Source organism: Lissotriton helveticus, chromosome 2_2 (assembly GCF_964261635.1).
Source record: "Lissotriton helveticus chromosome 2_2, aLisHel1.1, whole genome shotgun sequence".
Lineage (NCBI taxonomy): Eukaryota > Metazoa > Chordata > Amphibia > Caudata > Salamandridae > Lissotriton > Lissotriton helveticus.
The window spans coordinates 177,363,639-177,381,093 of record NC_136060.1 but is presented as its reverse complement, the minus strand read 5'-3'; the positions used below and the strand labels follow the sequence as shown (position 1 = coordinate 177,381,093).

The following is a 17,455-nucleotide window of genomic DNA, read 5'->3' as shown; positions in this document are numbered from 1 at the left end:
CTCCGCCACTCCCCATTTCTGGGCTATTTTTCGCTTATCAACCATGATTCCCAGCGTAGCCCAGCTTTGAGCTGGACGGGCTAGGTCATTAGGTTCCCACATGTTTGATAAGCACCGTCTGGGCTCAGGTACCAGCAAAACTCTCTCTGATTGCGATATCGTCCTCATCATCTGTGTCCAGTGTTCCATTATTTTAGGGCATTCCCATATAGTGTGGAAAAAGGAGCCCTCATCTCCGCAGCCTCGCAGACAGAATGGGTGTAATGCTTTACCTATCTTTCGTAGGGTGCGCCTAGTGTAGTATGAGCGATGTCGAATTCTGAGCTGCACCAGCCTAAGTCTTGAGGGTATGCCCACCTCCCGCGGAGAAGCCAGCGCCTCCTGCCATTCAGAGTCGTCAAAGTTGCCCATGTCGTGGGACCATTTGTCTCGTAGGGCGCCCGTTGGGTCCGGTAGGTTATTCACCAGTTTGCGATATGTGAGTGAAGTGGCTTTCTTTTGCATACATTCTGTCAGTAGCCTATCTTCCAGGGGTGATGCCTCCGGGACTTCAGTACCAGATGGCAACGCTGTCATCAGGGCGTGTCTGATCTGTATGTATCGACGCTCAAATGGAACCATCTCACCATTATGCCGCAAGTCACCCACCGTGGATATGCCTATATCATCCCATTTGTCAAAGCCCTTAGTATTTCTAAGTCTACTCACACGTTTTATGTCCCATAATGGAGTGAGTTGGGTTATAACCCCACGCCATCCCAGTTTGGCCTGGGCGGTGTGCCAAAGGATCACGGTATATCTCAGAGGTCCCTTCATTGCTGGGGTCAGTTTTCTATCATAGAGAGGAGAGAGAATACCCTTCGTGCATAATAATGCTCTGTCTGCCAGGAATGCTGGGTCGGACTGCGGAGCTTGCAGCCACTGATTAATTACCTTCAGTTGCGCCGCCCAGTAATAAAGTTGTATATTGGGGAGTGCTATCCCACCATCGTACCATCCACGCACTAACTTAGATTTGCGCTATACCTGCCGGCTTGTTGCCCCATAGAAGACTTGAGACCTGTGCCTCAATTGCCCTAAAGTATTTTGGGGACACCGGGTACGGCGTGTTCTCCAATGCATATAGGAATTGGAGTAAGGCCATCATCTTGAAAAGTGCTGCTTTTCCTAGCAAGGTCAGCGGGAGGGTTTCCCAATGACGCACATCCCGCTTGAGACGGTCCAAAGGTGGTTGCAGATTCCTTGTAAAGAAATCCGCCGTGTCAATAGTGATGTATATGCCCAGATATTTAAATGCACCCTCCAAAACTCGGAGTGGGCAATCTGCGGGAAGTTGTGGTGGTGGTCCGTAAAGTACATACAGTACCGATTTGGACCAGTTTATGGTATATCCAGATGCTCTCCTGAAAATTGTACATATATTTAGAAGGGACACTATAGATTGCCTAGGAGAGGTCAGATACAACAAAATATCATCTGCATATAGGGAGATTCGATCCTCCCAGCTCTCTGTCCATTTGAGTCCCCGTATCATTGGCTCCCACCGTATCCACGCCGCCAATAGCTCCAGCACCAGAGCAAAATGTAGCGGCGACAATGGGCAACCCTGACGCGTGCCATGCGTCAAAGGGAAATCGTCAGAAATGTGACCATTGGCGGTGACATTGGCCATTGGTTTGGTATACAGAAGCCGGACCCACGCACAGAAGTTTGGCCCAAAACCCAGATGATGGAGTACTGCGAATAGAAAGGGCCATTCGACCATATCGAATGCCATTTGCACATCCAGTGACAGAACCACCGCCGGTTCCTGCAAATAGACCGCCCGTGCAAGCACTCCGTGCAGTCGCCTCAGATTGAGGGCCGTATTTCTGCCTGGCATAAAACCAGACTGGTCTGGGTGTATTATTGTCGTTAAGTGGAGTGTCAACCTAGTCGGCATTTACTTTGCGAGGATTTTAGTCTCTGCATTAATTAAAGAAATAGGGCAGTAAGAGGTGCATTGATCAGCTGGTTTCCCTGGTTTTGGTATAGCCACTATGGTGGCGTGCGCTGATCCAGTGGGAGTTCGCTCCTTTTCAAGCTATCAGTATACATGTTTAGCAGGTGAGGTGCGATGGCTCCTGCCGTCTTTTTATAGAGTTCGAGAGGTATGCCGTTTGGCCCCACTGCTTTACCCGACTGCAGTGCTCCAATGGCCGCCTGTAGCTCTTCTATTGTAAGATCTGCCTCTAGCTCACACGCTACCTCCGGGGGGTGAGTCTAGGCATATCAATGTCATTCACATAGGTCAATGCCTCCTCTTGGGTCATTGCAGAGGCTGACGTAGAAACTGTCTGGAAGTGTTGCACTAGTGTGTGCACTATCGTCCGCGGGTCAGTTATTGCCTGCCCCTCCTCCGAACTTAGCTGCGCTATCCATCTGGTACCCTGTCCCTCCTGGCTAACCACGCCAATAATTTCCCAGCTTTATCACCTGTGTCGTACACCTTGTGTCGTGTGGCCACTATCTGTTGTTTGGTTAATTCCGTAAGATGTTCCCTATATTGCAGCTGTTTGAGATGTAGGCTATGGGATGTGTCAGGAGTTGGGTCCTTAGCGTGTTGGATTTCCGCGTTGTGTAGTTCTAGCTCCAAAGTGTGTAGTTCTAACTGCTTCTCCCTCTTATGCGCTGTGATGGAGGCGATAGCTTGGCCGGGGAATCAACTGATGTGGCATTTTCTTGGAAATAATGGTCTGTCACCTTAGTGATTGCCTTCCTAATCTTGGGGACTTGTAAATAACCGGGATATATAGTGGGTAGATATGCCGCCTTGCCTGATGGTGATGAGTATATGTCGGAAGTATTGGGGAATGATCAGAGACGCCTCTAGGTCTGATTTCTATATTATCAATCTTATTAAGGCTGCCAGCCGACCCCAGGAAATAATCTATTCTCATCAAGCTATTGTGTACCCCAGAGTGGTATGTAAATTGTCGCGCTGTTGGGTGGTGCCGCCATCATATATCCGTGAGCCCCAGTGCGTCCATAAAACTCCCAAGACGGGACACTCCCACATTACCCGCTCTCACTGGATAGCTATCTCTTTTTTGGCCTTGTTCATAGTAGCATTAAAGTCCCCGCCGATGAGTAACTCCCCCTCCGGCAAGTCAAGCAAGAACTCACTGAGATCTGGAAGTGCCACTGCATGCAGTGCAGGAGGGATATAGACTGATACAATATTAAGGGGCCGCCCCTCCCATTGAGTGACTATGGCTGCAAACCGCCCCGATCCATCAGTTTTGGCTTTGTGTACTATTAATGGAAACTGTTTTTTGACCAGTATACCTACACCTCTAGACCCTGAAGAGAACTCCGAGTGCGCCACCATCTTGTCCCCATCTATCCATCGCTTTGCTGGTAGAGCCAATAAGGTGTGTCTCTTGCAGCAAGACTACAGCTGGTGCGCCCCTCTTGATACAATGCAGGACTAGACCCTGGTTTATTTTGTCGCCCAGGCCTCTCACATTCCACGTAAGCAGGAAAGAGGTGGAACCGGCTTTGAGGGGCCTGTGTCCACTATACTAGTTGTGGTATTGGTTAGTGCCATATCCAATGGGGCTTTTAAAGTGTATTACGGATTTGCAGGTGTAAGTCGTGTATGCCATAGTGCAGACGTCTTCAAACTGTGGGGCGCGCCCCCCTGGGGGGGCGTGGATGGGTTGCCAGGGGGGCGCAAATGCCTCGGCAATGACATGTAAATGAGGATGGCCTGGAAGTGCGGCGATGTTGATCGGATGCATTTCCAGGCTGTTCATTTACTCCGAGCCCTTGAAGTGAGAACTGTGATCAGAGTGCTGTGGGGGCAGGGGTCAAAGAGGCTGCAAAAAAAAGTGTTTTGACAGTCATGTAAGTGTCTAATTATTTTGCCACATACATGTGCTTACCAAATGCTATACAATACAAGGTTGTTATTTTTCTTCATTTTCACATCTCATTATTTTGCTTTTGCTTTTAAAATTGCGTTCAATTTGGAAGGCTCTATGGGTATTTCCAAGTTTAACTTGAACTCTTTATCTGAGTCTCCCACAATCACTATTTCTGCAAGAAAAGAAAACTTGCGTTATTATTTGCCCATTAGACTTCCTGCTAAGGATCCGAGATAAAGGGCTCAATTCTCAAAAAGAATTCAATGGGAGCTAATTAAGAAAGGCACAGTAGGGGGAGGAGATTGGCGGGCATCCGAGATGGCCGCTTGAGCACAGCGCTCTCCGGACCCTCGCCGCCCCCGGCATTTTATCCTGACTGAATCCTGATTTCTTGCAAGAATCCGTGTGGAGGACGTTTGGCTGATCAGCCTGGCACCTTTCCGAAATTGATTTGGATCTCTTATTCCTGAGATATGATGGTCTGAACTTTTGGACTCCGCCCTCGAGGTGCGCCCGGGACGGGGTGCGGTTCTGTAGCCGTCCTGGAATTGAACAACAACGGCAGGAGATCTGGCCTTGTGGGTCCCCCTTCCTAAGTTTCGGTTTCGATTCTGTTCCGACTTGGGCCACGGGTGTGACTATCGAGTTGCGGCTGAGACCTGGAGGCGGATCGGCTGTTGGGTTTTCCTGCGGACTATTTGCTGGCTTGGCGACCTCTACCCGAGTTGTGCCCCTCATTTTTGTGTACTTTTGATCCTGTGCTTTGGGTGTCGGGCCCGTCGACCCTGGTGGCTTGTCCTGTGACGCATCTTCAAAATGGCGGGCAGAGGGGACAGAGAGACGCGCAAGACGAAAGCACCTCTGCGCGGAGCCCCGGTTCAATCAAATGTCATGGACCGCTATACTCATTCTAAGGGGTCCCCCGGAGCTGCCCTGCCTGGTTCTAGTACAGCGTCCGAACGAGTTTTGGAAGAGTCGGCGGAGCCCTCCCTACAGGACATCATGGGCGCCATCTCGGGCGTGAGGGAATCCACCGGCCTACAGTACGAGGCCTTGGCCCATAAACTTGACACCGTGGCTATTGAGGTTAATCTTATTCGTGCTGATCTCGGCAAGACGAATGAGAGGGTGCAATCGTTGGACATTAAATCATCCAGCCTCACGAAGGACGTCTCGGAGCTCCAGACAGAAGTCGGAAATCTCCGTCGGGTGCACGACTTCATGACCCGACGTCTGGAGGATTTTGAAAATAGGGCACGTCGCTGCAATGTTCGCCTGGTTGGTGTACCGGAGAACCCTGAACCCCACTCGGTGGATCTCCTGGTTGAGGATCTGGTCTTGAACCATCTTGCCCCTTCCGGCCTTACGAAGTTCTTCACGGTGGAACGCGCACATCGTGTTCCAGGGGGCAAGGTTCGGCCGGGAGCCCCGCCGAGACCCATTGTAGCGAAGCTTTTTCACTATAGAGACCGGGACGCTATCCTGCAGGCCTCACGGGTGAAGGGCCCGGTGGCCTTTGAGAATGCTACGGTGAACTTTTACCCGGACTTTTCCCAACAAGTTCAGAAACAACGGATGGAGTTTCGTGGGGCCAAGAAACGTCTTCGGGATCGGGGCTTACGTTATGCTATGCTCTATCCCACCAGGCTTCGGATCGAGTATAATGAGCGTACCCTTTTCTTTGATCGCCCAGATGCTGTTAATGACTGGCTAGACTCCTTGCCTGACCGTGCTCCTGAGACTGAATCCGCCGCTCACCCTGGTGGTGCCGAAGGTGGTGTGGAGATCTGACTGTTTGGCTCACATGTTTTATTTTGAATACATTTTCAGGATTGTTGACCGGCGTTCCTCTGCATTGTGATTATTTTATCTTTCTTTTGTTACTTTTCGTTCTTGATGTTTGTCGGGGGCGGGTGGAACGGAGACCTTTCCTCCTCCGGGGTCTTTGTGTAGACTAGGGGTTATGGGGCGACAGGCACACTGCAGGTTGGGGTGGCTCTTTAGCTTTTTGCAGGGGTGCAGGGTGGGGGGTGTTTCCCTTCAGTTTGGGGGAGGGGGGCTGGGAAGTTCTTTCTTTTTTGTGTGTTGTTTTCAAGGCGAATTGCTCCTGTGTCTGCTGCTGTTTCTGGTGTCTTGCTCGTGGATGAGGGGTCTTGGCTCGGGTGGATGGGATGGGGGGTAGAGGGTTGAAATTTGTTTCCTGGAACGTTAATGGCCTGGGAGATCGTATTAAGCGCAGTGTGGTCTTGAATTGTATACGACGTTTGTCGCCAGATATTGTTTTCATGCAGGAAACCCATTTGATTGGTAATGTTTGTAATGCGATGAATAGATGGGGCTACCGCCTTGTGGCGCACTCGGGGTTTACCTCCGGATCTAGGGGTGTGGGTATCCTTGTTCGAACCTCCCTCCCGCTAGCGATTGACGAGGTGATTCAGGATGACCGTGGGAGGTATACTGTCTTGGTGGGTAGATATGAGGGCCGCACCCTATCTCTCTTTAATGTTTATGTTCCCCCGGGTTTACAGACTTCTACTTTCACTGATTTGGGCCGTGTTTTGTTAGATCTCCCTGAAAGTACTCTCTTCCTGGCCGGTGATTTTAATTCGGTGCTTTCCGGCCTTCACGATCGCCATCCCCCTAGGGATACTCCGCTGGCTCAGCAGTGGTTGGGTGGGTTTCTAGATACCTTTGGCCTTGTGGACTGCTGGCGACTTTTGCACCCCACTCAGCTCCAATACACTTTCCATTCTGGGGCTCATGGCAGTCTGTCTCGGCTGGATTATTTCCTGATGCCCGCGGCCCAGTCGTCAGCGGTTCGCGAGATTTTGCATTTGCCAAGGGGTATTTCTGACCACTCGCCGCTCTGGCTTCGTTTCGAGGTTGGGGTGGAGACAGCGGGCCGAGTGGCTCCAATTAACCCATGGTATCTTTCTTCTCCTGAGACTCGTACCCTCTTGCTCAAGTCCATAGATGCATATTTCCTGGAGAACGAGGGGTCGGTCCCTTCGGCTGTGTCCCTGTGGGAAGCCTTTAAAACTGTGATTCGTGGACAGGCCCTCTCCTTGATTGTTGAGGCCAAGGAAGCCGGGAGGAGGGAGGTGGTGGACCTTGAGGGGGAGATCTCTGCTTTGGAGGATGAGTTGGAATCTGGTGTCACGCCTGAGAAACTCCATGCCCTGGGTCTAAAACAGTTTGCATATAAATCCCTGGTCACAGACGCTGCTAAGGTGATGTTTCGTGAGCAACAAGGCAGATTGTACGATGTGGGTGATAAGGCGGGTAAACTCCTAGCGTGGTTGGACAAGAAGGAAAGAGTTAATCGTGTGGTGCCTGTGATTCAGTCTGCGAGTGGTGAGAATGTGACTGATCCGACTGCCATTGTTGATCGTTTTGCGGAATATTTCCGTGTTGTATATGCTCCCGTGTCTGAGAGGGACGTGGCGGACTCCCGCTTACTCTTGCGCGATATCACTTTGCCCTGTGTCACCGACCTGGACCGTATTGCTTTGGACTCCCCTTTTACGAATGATGAGATAGCGACTGCTATCCGTTCGCTCCGTTCGGGCAAAGCGTTGGGCCCGAACGGGTTGCCCATTGAGTTGTACAAGCTACGCCCCGATAAGATGGCGCCGTATCTTCGCGCCATGTTTCTAGAATCTCGTGAACGTAACATCCTTCCCTATGATCAGCGCCTGGCGACAATTGTCGTCATCCCTAAAGATGGTAAACCACGTGACCTCTGTTCCTCATATAGACCCATATCCCTGTTAAATGTTGAACCCAAGGTTTTGGCAAAACTTTTGGCGACTCGTCTCCTTTCGGTTCTCGGGGATTTGGTCCATCCGGATCAGTCTGGCTTTATCCCGCATCGCAACACTGCTTTGAATTTGCGACGCCTTCACGGCGTGATGGCGAGGGCGGGGCTTCTGACTGAGCCGGCCATTTTGGCGTCCCTGGATGCCTCTATGGCCTTTGATACTGTGGAGTGGCCCTATCTATGGGCGACTCTTGAGAAATTCGGATTCGGGTGCGAGTTTATTAGCTGGATTCAGTTGTTGTACGCGGAACCTCTGGCACAAGTTGTGGTAAACGGTAGAGTGTCGGCTCCCTTCTCCTTGGGCAGGGGTACCCGTCAGGGTTGCCCCCTGTCCCCGTTGTTGTTTGCGCTTGCTCTTGAACCATTGGCGGCCTGGCTCCGGTGGGAACCGTCCCTTAAAGGGATTCGCTGGGCCCCGGACTTCGAAGACCGCGTCTCGCTTTATGCGGACGACATCCTTTTGTACCTTACTTCCCCTCGCAAGTCTTTAACTGTTTTATTTGACGTTCTTGAGTCCTTTGGCGCTAACTCAGGCCTCGTAATCAATTGCACTAAATCCTGTGTGTATGTTTTGTCTGGTGTCTTGCCTCCGTTGCCGAGCAGACTTCCTCTTCAGGTGGCCAGGGATGGCTTCAAATACTTGGGGGTTTTTGTTACCTTGGACTCGTCCCTTCGTTTTGATCGTAATCTCCTTCCCCCGTTACTTAGGCTACGTTTGGACGTTGCCCGTTGGCGCAGACTTCCCCTGTCTCCCCTGGGTCGGGCGGCCCTGTTTAAGATGATGTCCTTGCCGCGGTTTCTCTATGCTCTCCAGAATTATTTTGATCCTATCCCTAAGTCCTATTTTCGGGAGATTGAGAGCCTTCAGAGGCAGCTTATTTGGGGTGGGCGTCCGCGCATTGCTCTCGCGAAACTTTCCATCCCGTGGTATGATGGGGGCATGGCGCTCCCCGATATTAAGAGATATTACTGGGCTTCCCATCTGTCCGCTGTCAATCACGCTATGTTTTCGCCAGGTCGTAATCCGGCGTTTGAAATGGATAAACTTCAGCTTCCGGGAGGTGACTTTAACAGAGTGCTTTATTCTCGCTCCGCTGGGCGCCATCTTGTGGGACCTACATTGACTGCTTTGACGGTGTGGCGTGCCGCGACTGTGAGCTTGGGCTGGGAGAATCGCTTGACGTTGGCGACGCCGCTTTATGCTTCAGAACGTCTGGGCGGTCTTTGGTCTTCCAAGGGTTTCGACCGTTGGGACATGATTGGGATTTCCAAGGTGGGGGATGTGTACTCTAAGGGTTCTGTGCGTTCGTTTCAGGCCCTCCAGGCTGACTATGGCCTGAGTGGTCGGGAATTCTTTCGTTATTTACAGCTCAGGCACGCCCTGGCTTCGGTGTTTGCTCCTGGTGAGATTCCACCTGACTCTTCCCCCCTTGAGGACCGTATCCTTGATGGACATCTTCCTGATAGCACTATCTCCCTGATCTATAAAAAGTTGATTAACAATCGGACCGACTTATTGGCCCGACTTCGGGAATTGTGGATGGGAGATGGGTTAGAACTTGATGATGAGGATTGGCAATCAGCCCTCTCCTCCCCGAAGGAGGTGGCTATAATTGGGTCGTCTCCGTCTGGTTCAATTGAAGATCCTTCATCGGGTGTACGTGACGGGACCGCGACTGGTGGTGATGGGCTTTTCCTCCGATGGATTGTGTAAGCGTGGGTGTGGTTTGCGTGCTCCTTTCCTGCATATTCTCTGGGAGTGCCCGATGGTGGCTGCTTATTGGGCGGCCGTGCTTGAAGTGATGGCTGTGGTGACGGGTGTGTCCTTGTGTCCGGAACCTGGTCGATGTCTTTTGAATGTTTGGGAGCCCACGGACTATTCGGTGGCACAGACTAGATGGGCCACCCTGGGCTATATGGTTGCGAAGCGAGACATTGCACAACTCTGGGGGGCCTCCAGGCCCCCTGACCTCTCGAAATGGGAGGATAACATGGATTGGTCCATGTTCCGTGAGAAAACTGTCTATGTGGCCAGGGGCAGACCCAGGGCATGGGTGAAGATGTGGGGTCAATGGAACGACTACCGTGGCGACATTTGTACTCCTCCCCTTGTGGGCACTGTTGAGCTTGCCCTGTCTCCATAGGCAAGCGTTCTTGGAACCTTTCATATAGGGGTTGTGCTGGTGTCTCCGGCCCTCCCCCTCCCCTTTTTTGTACTGACTTCTGTGTCCCTCCCCCACCCCCCTCCGAGCTCCTCAGTGCTTAGTGTTTTGCTACTGTACTTCTGTTGCTGTCCCCCCCCTTACATCCATTGAGCTGACCTTCGGTACTATACTTTCGCCTTTTGTGTGTGTTTGTTCTTTCATATAAATAAAATCTGTTTTTGTCCTGTAAATAGTGCTGAGTATTGCATTGTTGATTGACTTTTACCTCAGCGGGCATATATGATATATGTCTACTCCTCTTTTAGCGGCCGGCCCGTGTGGTTGTAGGCCCATCCTTGTACTTTTTTGCTTACTCAAATAAAGGTTTTTAAAAAAAAAAAAAAAAAAGAAAGGCACAGTACACTTGTGTGGTGACAAAATGAACACTTTAGGCGATGCACAAACTTTAACATTTGCATAATCCATCATTGTTTTATGGTCATTGGTGTCAAATGTACATGGACATATTTTTAAATCACACAGAATATTTGAATGTTGTCCTTTGCAGAAGTCTTCAAACTGTGGGCCCGCCCCCCTTGGGGGCATGGTTGGGTTACGAGGGGCACGGAAATGCCTCTGCAAGTACAGGTAAATGAGGATGGCCTGGAAGTGCGTGATGTATATTTGCTGCATTTCCAGGCTGTCTTCATTTACTCCAGGCCCTTGAAGTGAGAACTGTGATCAGAGTGCAATGGGTCAAAGAGGTTGCTAAAAAAAAAAGTAAAAAGTATGAGTTTTGTGTTTTCACAGTCATGTAAACGCAGTAATAACTTAATTGAAAAATAATTGCAAGTTAAACTAACTGCTGATAAATGCACTCTTTTAGGTTATGAAACCTCAGTTAGTGACTACCATCTCTCTAGATGTCTGTGTGTGTTAAAGCTGAGCGACACATAATTGAACCCTAATTGGTGCAGAGGAATATTGACCTTTGTATTTATAGTTAGGGCCACTGGAGTTATGAAATTGTGCAGTTTTGGCTTTTTGCTCATAGTAATGGATATCCTGCAACCTTAACAAAAAAAATTGTTTCGAGCTCAAACGGTTCAAAAGTTAAAAAAATTGCAGCAACACTTTACCCCGCAGTGGAAGGCCCTTTGTAAAGGTTGACTGGTTACCTTTCTGTTACTTATTTCTATATGTGGGGGTTAAACTGGTACTTATAAGGGGAAATATATGCCAGGACAGTGTTAACAAGTATAAAAATTATAAAATAATGTAGCAATGCTATCACAAAATATGCAGCATTATGCATCATAATTCGCCTTTGTTTGCTGCATAATGTAGTGAACCCTGCTGCATAATTTGGCCTTCTCCTGCCGCATAATTCTAGTGGCCCTCTTCAGTGCTATAAGGTCTCAGCCTACGGAAGAGAGCACTGTGAATATGTAAGTCATTATTTTAAAATAGTATTTACATATTCTAAGCTAGGCTGCTGCAAAAGGATGCCGTGATTGAGATAATACAACTTCTTAAAAAATTGTCCAGCAGGTACTTCTGCCAGGTATATAAGTGGCCACTGCTGGAAGCAGTTGCAGCAGGACTGAAGCCCAGGGGATTCAGGGGCCCACTACATCACAATTATGAATGTGTACCTTTAAAAAAAAGGGCATGGGAGCCTATTTTTGTTTCTATCCTTAGGACTGAGGTGCTGGTCCGTCATTGTGGGGAAGAGGTAAAAGATGCATAGGAAATAGCCTGCTACTCAGGACTGCAGTTATCAGTAGTGCAGTAGTGCAGCAGGTGTAGTTGCATTGGGGACCAGAAGTGTGAGGGGCTCACATCACCCCAATTACGGGGTGCAGTATTTGGAATACTACTTGTTTTTGTTTGAAGGATTTGCTGTTTTATAAGTCTCTTATTTGTGCGGTTTATGAGCTATGGAAAAAGTACACCTGAAATCATCTCATAAGTCCAGTATGCAGCCATGTCCCTTCCGCACCCCAATCCTTTCCATAACGTTTTGGAGGGGGGCCTGATCTCAAAACACTTTGCTTAGGGGGGGCTCAGAGCAAATAAGTTTGAAGACCTCTGCCATAGTGTGTGCCTGTAGTGCCCAACCGTGTATCATATCCAAAATTAAAACAAATGCTTTGAGAAGAACATTAAACAATCCCATCCCCTCCACCTCCCTCCCTGCCTCCCTGCCTTGTGGACCCACAACTGCCCACCACCCCAACTCAGCAGAGTGCTTAAAACCCAATCCCTGAAACATTAGTTGCTTGTATGGGAGCGGGAAGTCCGAGGAAGACCGCACTCATCTCCTGCCCCAGAGTCCATAGTTTCTGACATGTCCCTTTCCAGTTCTTAGCCGAGGCAAGCCCAGTTGGGTGTTTGTACACATTATCTACACGTGGTTCATAAGTGTCACATTAAATCGCACTCTACAGCTTCTTCTTGTGGTTGTCCCTCTTCTTCCGCCCACTGCTCCTCGTCTTCAAGGTTGGCCTCCTTCCCGAGACGCTGACGTCGTCTATCCCTACGCCCAGTGTTTCCCACCCGTCGCCATCCTTCGAGCCAGTCATGTGCTTCCTCCGGTGTATCAAAAAAACATGTCTTCTCATCCGCAACCACGCAGAGTTTTGCTGGGAATAACATGGAATAGGGCAGTTCACAGGCTCTTAGCTTCTTCTTGACCTCCAGGAAGCTTCTGCGGCGTGCTGATACCACTGCTGTGTAATCTGGTAAGAAGGACACTGCAGAATTCTGCACACGTATTGGTGGTGCCACCTGGGCCGTTTGCAAAATAGCATCCCTATCACGAAAGTTAAATATGCGTGCCAGAACCGGTCTGGGGGAAGCCCCATGTTTAGGCCTGCCCCTGGTACCCTATGTGCACGTTCTACTGAGAAGAAGGTTGCAGTCTAGTTTTTCTCAGTTCCTCGACGTAGAGGTCCATGGCGGGGCTCCCTTCAGATTTTGGAATACCAGTAATTCTTACATTGGTGCGGCGAGAACGCCCTTCCTGATCGTCCAGTTTAGCTGCCATACATTTGTTTTCAGCCTCCAACTGCAACACTTTTTTGATTAAAGTGGTAGTGTCCCTTGTCAGGGATGTAGTAACTTGTTCCACCTCTGGAACTCTGGCGGACATCTTTTGGAAGTCCGCCCTGAGAAAGGACACGTCTGCCGAGATAGTCCCCACCGTAGACTGTACGTTGTCACCACGTGTGGAGAAGTGTGGCTCAGGGGTTAGAGGCGGCAGACCCGGAAGCTGAGATCGGTCCTGGACCAGGGTTCAATTCCCCGCCTCGCCGGGTCTTGGGCTCAAAAATTCCACGGACTCGGTAATTCTGGTTCCGGTGCCTACTCGACTCACGGGTTCACACTCTGCGACTCTGGGCAATAGCTTGCTGAATCTCCACTACGGCCCCTCGCGGCGGGATGCCTGGCTTTCACCTTGTGGATACCCTGCTGGGGTTATCTCACAGGGGAATACCAGGACGGGTTCCCAAGGCAAGCGCCTTGATGCCTTCGGGTGATACGCGCGCTTTATAAATCGCAATACATTTACACATTTACATTTACCACCTTTGGTTTTTCTTTGTTCGCCCTAAGTTGGCAGGGTATGCTCAGACGTGAGTCCCTTGCTCACTTTGCCACTGGAGTCAAGCAAGCCCGGCTGAAGACAGCTGTAATGCCAGAAACCGGTCCTGGGAAGCTTGATTCCGGTCCAGGGAAGACATGGCTTGGCAGTTCGGGCTGAACTGTTCCCATGAGGCACAGGGTCAGACTGATTTGCATATGGCCATGTCTGAACTGGAGTGGCGGAGTGAGCTAAAGAACGGTGATGGATTAAACCCAGATCAGTTGACTGGGGGTGGGTGTTTGTATTGTCAACGCTCCATTTATCACCACCTTTGGTTTTTCTTTGTTCGCCCTAAGTTGGCAGGGTATGCTCAGACATGAGTCCCTTGCTCACTTTGCCACTGGAGTCAAGCAGGCCCGGCTGAAGACGGCTGTAATGCCAGAAACCGGTCCTGGGAAGCTTGATTCCGGTCCAGGGAAGACATGGCTTGGCAGTTCGGGCTGGACTGTTCCCATGAGGCACAGGGTCAGACTGATTTGCATATGGCCATGTCTGAACTGGGGTGGCGGAGTGAGCAAAAGAACGGTGATGGATTAAACCCAGATCAGTTGACTGGGGGTGAGTGTTTGTATTGTCAACGCTCCGTCCATCACCACCTTTGGTTTTTCTTTGTTCGCCCTAAGTTGGCAGGGTATGCTCAGACGTGAGTCCCTTGCTCACTTTGCCACTGGAGTCAAGCAAGCCCGGCTGAAGACGGCTGTAATGCCAGAAACCGGTCCTGGGAAGCTTGATTCCGGTCCAGGGAAGACATGGCTTGGCAGATCGGGCTGGACTGTTCCCATGAGGCACAGGGTCAGACTGATTTGCATATGGCCATGTCTGAACTGGGGTGGCGGAGTGAGCTAAAGAACGGTGATGGATTAAACCCAGATCAGTTGACTGGGGGTGAGTGTTTGTATTGTCAACGCTCCGTCCATCACCACCTTTGGTTTTTCTTCTGTGCACTCTACACGCGAGAAATCACGGCACCCTACCAAGTCTCACGCATCTGGCGTGGGGCGCGATCGGCCCGGCCGGGTCTCGTGGAGCGGATGGCCCCCCCTGGTCTGCGGGACCCACACGGGGGGACACACCGCCCTCAGAGCTGTCCAGGAGGAGGGAAGGCCCAAGAACCCAGCGCAGCCCCAGTCACTCGGGCAGGGGCTCAGATTGCAGCCTCGGCTTCCCGACAGTTAAAGGATTCCAGCGGGAGGGGCTGGAGCGCTCTCGCAGCGCGGAGCTGCAGGCAGGCACACAGAGAGCGGTGCGAGTCAGCTGGAAAGGGCGGCTCGCACCACAGCTGATTCCAGGGCCTGGGGCACTCGCAGGCAGGGACGGCCAAAGGGGAAAACAAACGTTGCGGGCCCCTAGCCCGGGGGGACTTCAAAAGCACACGATCACTTCTTCTTTGATGGGGTTGGGCCGAGTCGGCACAGGCAGCGCGACTCGGTCCGGTTAGCACTTTGGGATCCCGTCTGACAGCGGAGGATCCCCGGGGGTGACACGCAGCACAGGGGGCCCTCAGTACCGACGGTACAGCGAGGGGGCTCCCTTCTCAGTGCAGCGCGGCCTCTCCTGGGGGCAGAGCACAGCGGGGCGGCCGGGTGCAAAGGCAATGCACGGGCGGCCGTCCAGGCTACAGATGGCTCACGTCCTCAGGATTCCGGCGGGAGGGGTCAAAATCACGCTCAGGCGCTCCGTTAAGACAGGCAGGGGTAGAGGAGCGGCCGGCCTTAGCCCTGGGGCAGAGAGCGACTCCGGTCGGAGCGAGGCTCTCAAGGGCAAGAGGGCAGGCTGGCTCCCGAGTACCACGGCCCTAGGAGGGGGCGAGAGGGGGTAGATTTCACCTCCGGCGGGAGGAAATACTCGGCCTCAGGCAGGGGACGAGCCAAAGCACAGGAGAACCCACTGGTCCTGGGGTTCAGTTCAGGGGGCAAGCTCAATCAAGCCCTTGGAGAATGTTTAGAGCACAAAGCAGCAAAGTCTTTAAAGCAAGTCTTCTTCCTCTCCTTTCTCAGCAAGGCAAGCAGCAGGCCAGTCCTTCCAGCGTCTCTTCTCCTTCTAGTCGGGCAGAGGTCCTTTGTGGTAAAACAGGATTCTAACTTACAAGGAGCAGGGCTCCTACTTTTATACACAGTTTCTTTTGTTCTAGCAGGCCAGGGGGGCCTCTGCATAACTGCTCCAGTCTCTGAGCACTTGTTGTGGGTACTTCTGGCTTCTGCATGCAGTGTGAGGGCAGGCACATCAGCCGCTCCCCAGGGGGGCGGAGCCGGCATTGTGAAGACAGGGGCAGCTTGAGCACTTTGTTGACAAGCTTCAGTCCTTCCTGGGCCAGGTGCAGGCTGAGTCATCAGTCGCTCCCCAGGAGGGCGGAGCCAGCATTGTGGAGGCAGAGCACAGCCTGATGCATCATTCAGGGGAAACTCCCACCCCCCACTAAGGTGTCATCCTGCTATTCACAACCTGTCAACTCCCAGCCCTGTCACTCACACAACTCAGACAGTCAGATACACACAAAAGCAGAGGCGGGCTGAAATGGTTAGACAAGCAAATGCTAGCTTTCTAAAAGTAGCACTTGCAAACACAGGATATTAAAATAAACTTTACTAAAATAAGTATTTTATTATTCTGAGTTCAGGCATACTAAACATTAATTTCTACCATGTTCCCTGAGCCTGCTGGGATTATAGAGTGTAATAATTCCAGCAGCCCATCTGGCCTAGAAGGGAACTGGTAGCCTTACAATAGTGAAAAACGAATTTGGCAGTAATTCACTATTAGAACATGCCACACACATCAGGGCATGTCCTACCTTACACTTACAATGCACCCTGCCCTCAGGCCTACCATAGGGGTGACTAATAAGAAGTTAAGGGAAGGTTTAGGGGCTGGCAAGTGTGTGCACTTGCCCAGCCAGCATGACAGTACCAGACTGCACGCAGGTTCTGCAGTGGCAGACCCTAGACACATTTTAAGGCTGCTTCTGTGGGTGGCGCAACCAGCGCTGCAGGCCCACTAGCAGTATTGGCATTTACAAGCCCTGGCACTCCTGGTGCACTTTACTGGGGACTGACAGTAAATCCAATGAACCAATCATGAACATCAATCACAGTTACACTTTATACAGGGAGAGCATATGCACTTTAGCACTGGTCAGCAGTGGTAAAGTGCCCAGAGTCATTAAACCAACAAAAATAGGTCAGAGAGAGTATTGGAGGAAGGCAAAAAGTTTAGGGATGACCCTGCCAAGAGGCCCAGGTCCAACACAACCCCCTTCCAGCCAAAACGCAGGGTAGACCAATCACCCCTGTGATGGGCTTCCCGGCTTTGGGCGATAGAACCTGAACCTGGCCCGCAACAGCAGGGGCATATTCCAGCTCTAGGCCAATCTGCACCTACTTCAAATCCTCTGTTCAGACTCTCAGGGTCCACCAAGCCAATCCCTGGGGCACCCTTTTCTTCCTCTGTGGACACCACCTGTGCAGCCTCTAACCTTAACTGGCTCACAGGTGTGTCCCAACAGGCAGTCATCAAATCACAGTGGCCACTGACGGTAGTCAGGGCTGAGACCCAGGCCTCATGCCTCTCAGGGCTCTCAAACCTCTGTGGCCTCAGAGAGCGGGGGGCAGTAGCCCCAGGTGCTTGGCACCCTTTGTCCACTCTCCCTCCTGTCAGGTCAGGTATGCCATCCTGGCACTGACTCACCAGCCCCAGGCCTGTACCTGGCTGCTGGACCAAAAACTGGGATGGGCTCTCCCACACCCGGTCCTCCTCCTTGGGGCTCTGTACCCTCCCACCTGGAGTGGTACCCCCTTCCAGAATTGTCAGGGCACCTGTGGCAGGTGATCTGCACAATTCTCCCACCAGTTCAGGGGGGCTATCCTGCAACTGGGGCACCAGGTCAGGGGGGACACCCTGTACCTGGCCCTCTATCCTAGGGTCTAAACCCTCAAAC

At 51.4% G+C, this 17,455-nt stretch overlaps 1 protein-coding gene across 2 annotated transcripts in view; it reads left to right on the top strand.

The window, feature by feature from the left end:
- The window catches only part of NSUN7 (NOP2/Sun RNA methyltransferase family member 7), a 972,952-nt gene that overhangs the window by 943,433 nt on the left and 12,064 nt on the right, over window positions 1–17,455 (top strand). The gene's annotated exons all lie outside the window — the stretch shown is intronic.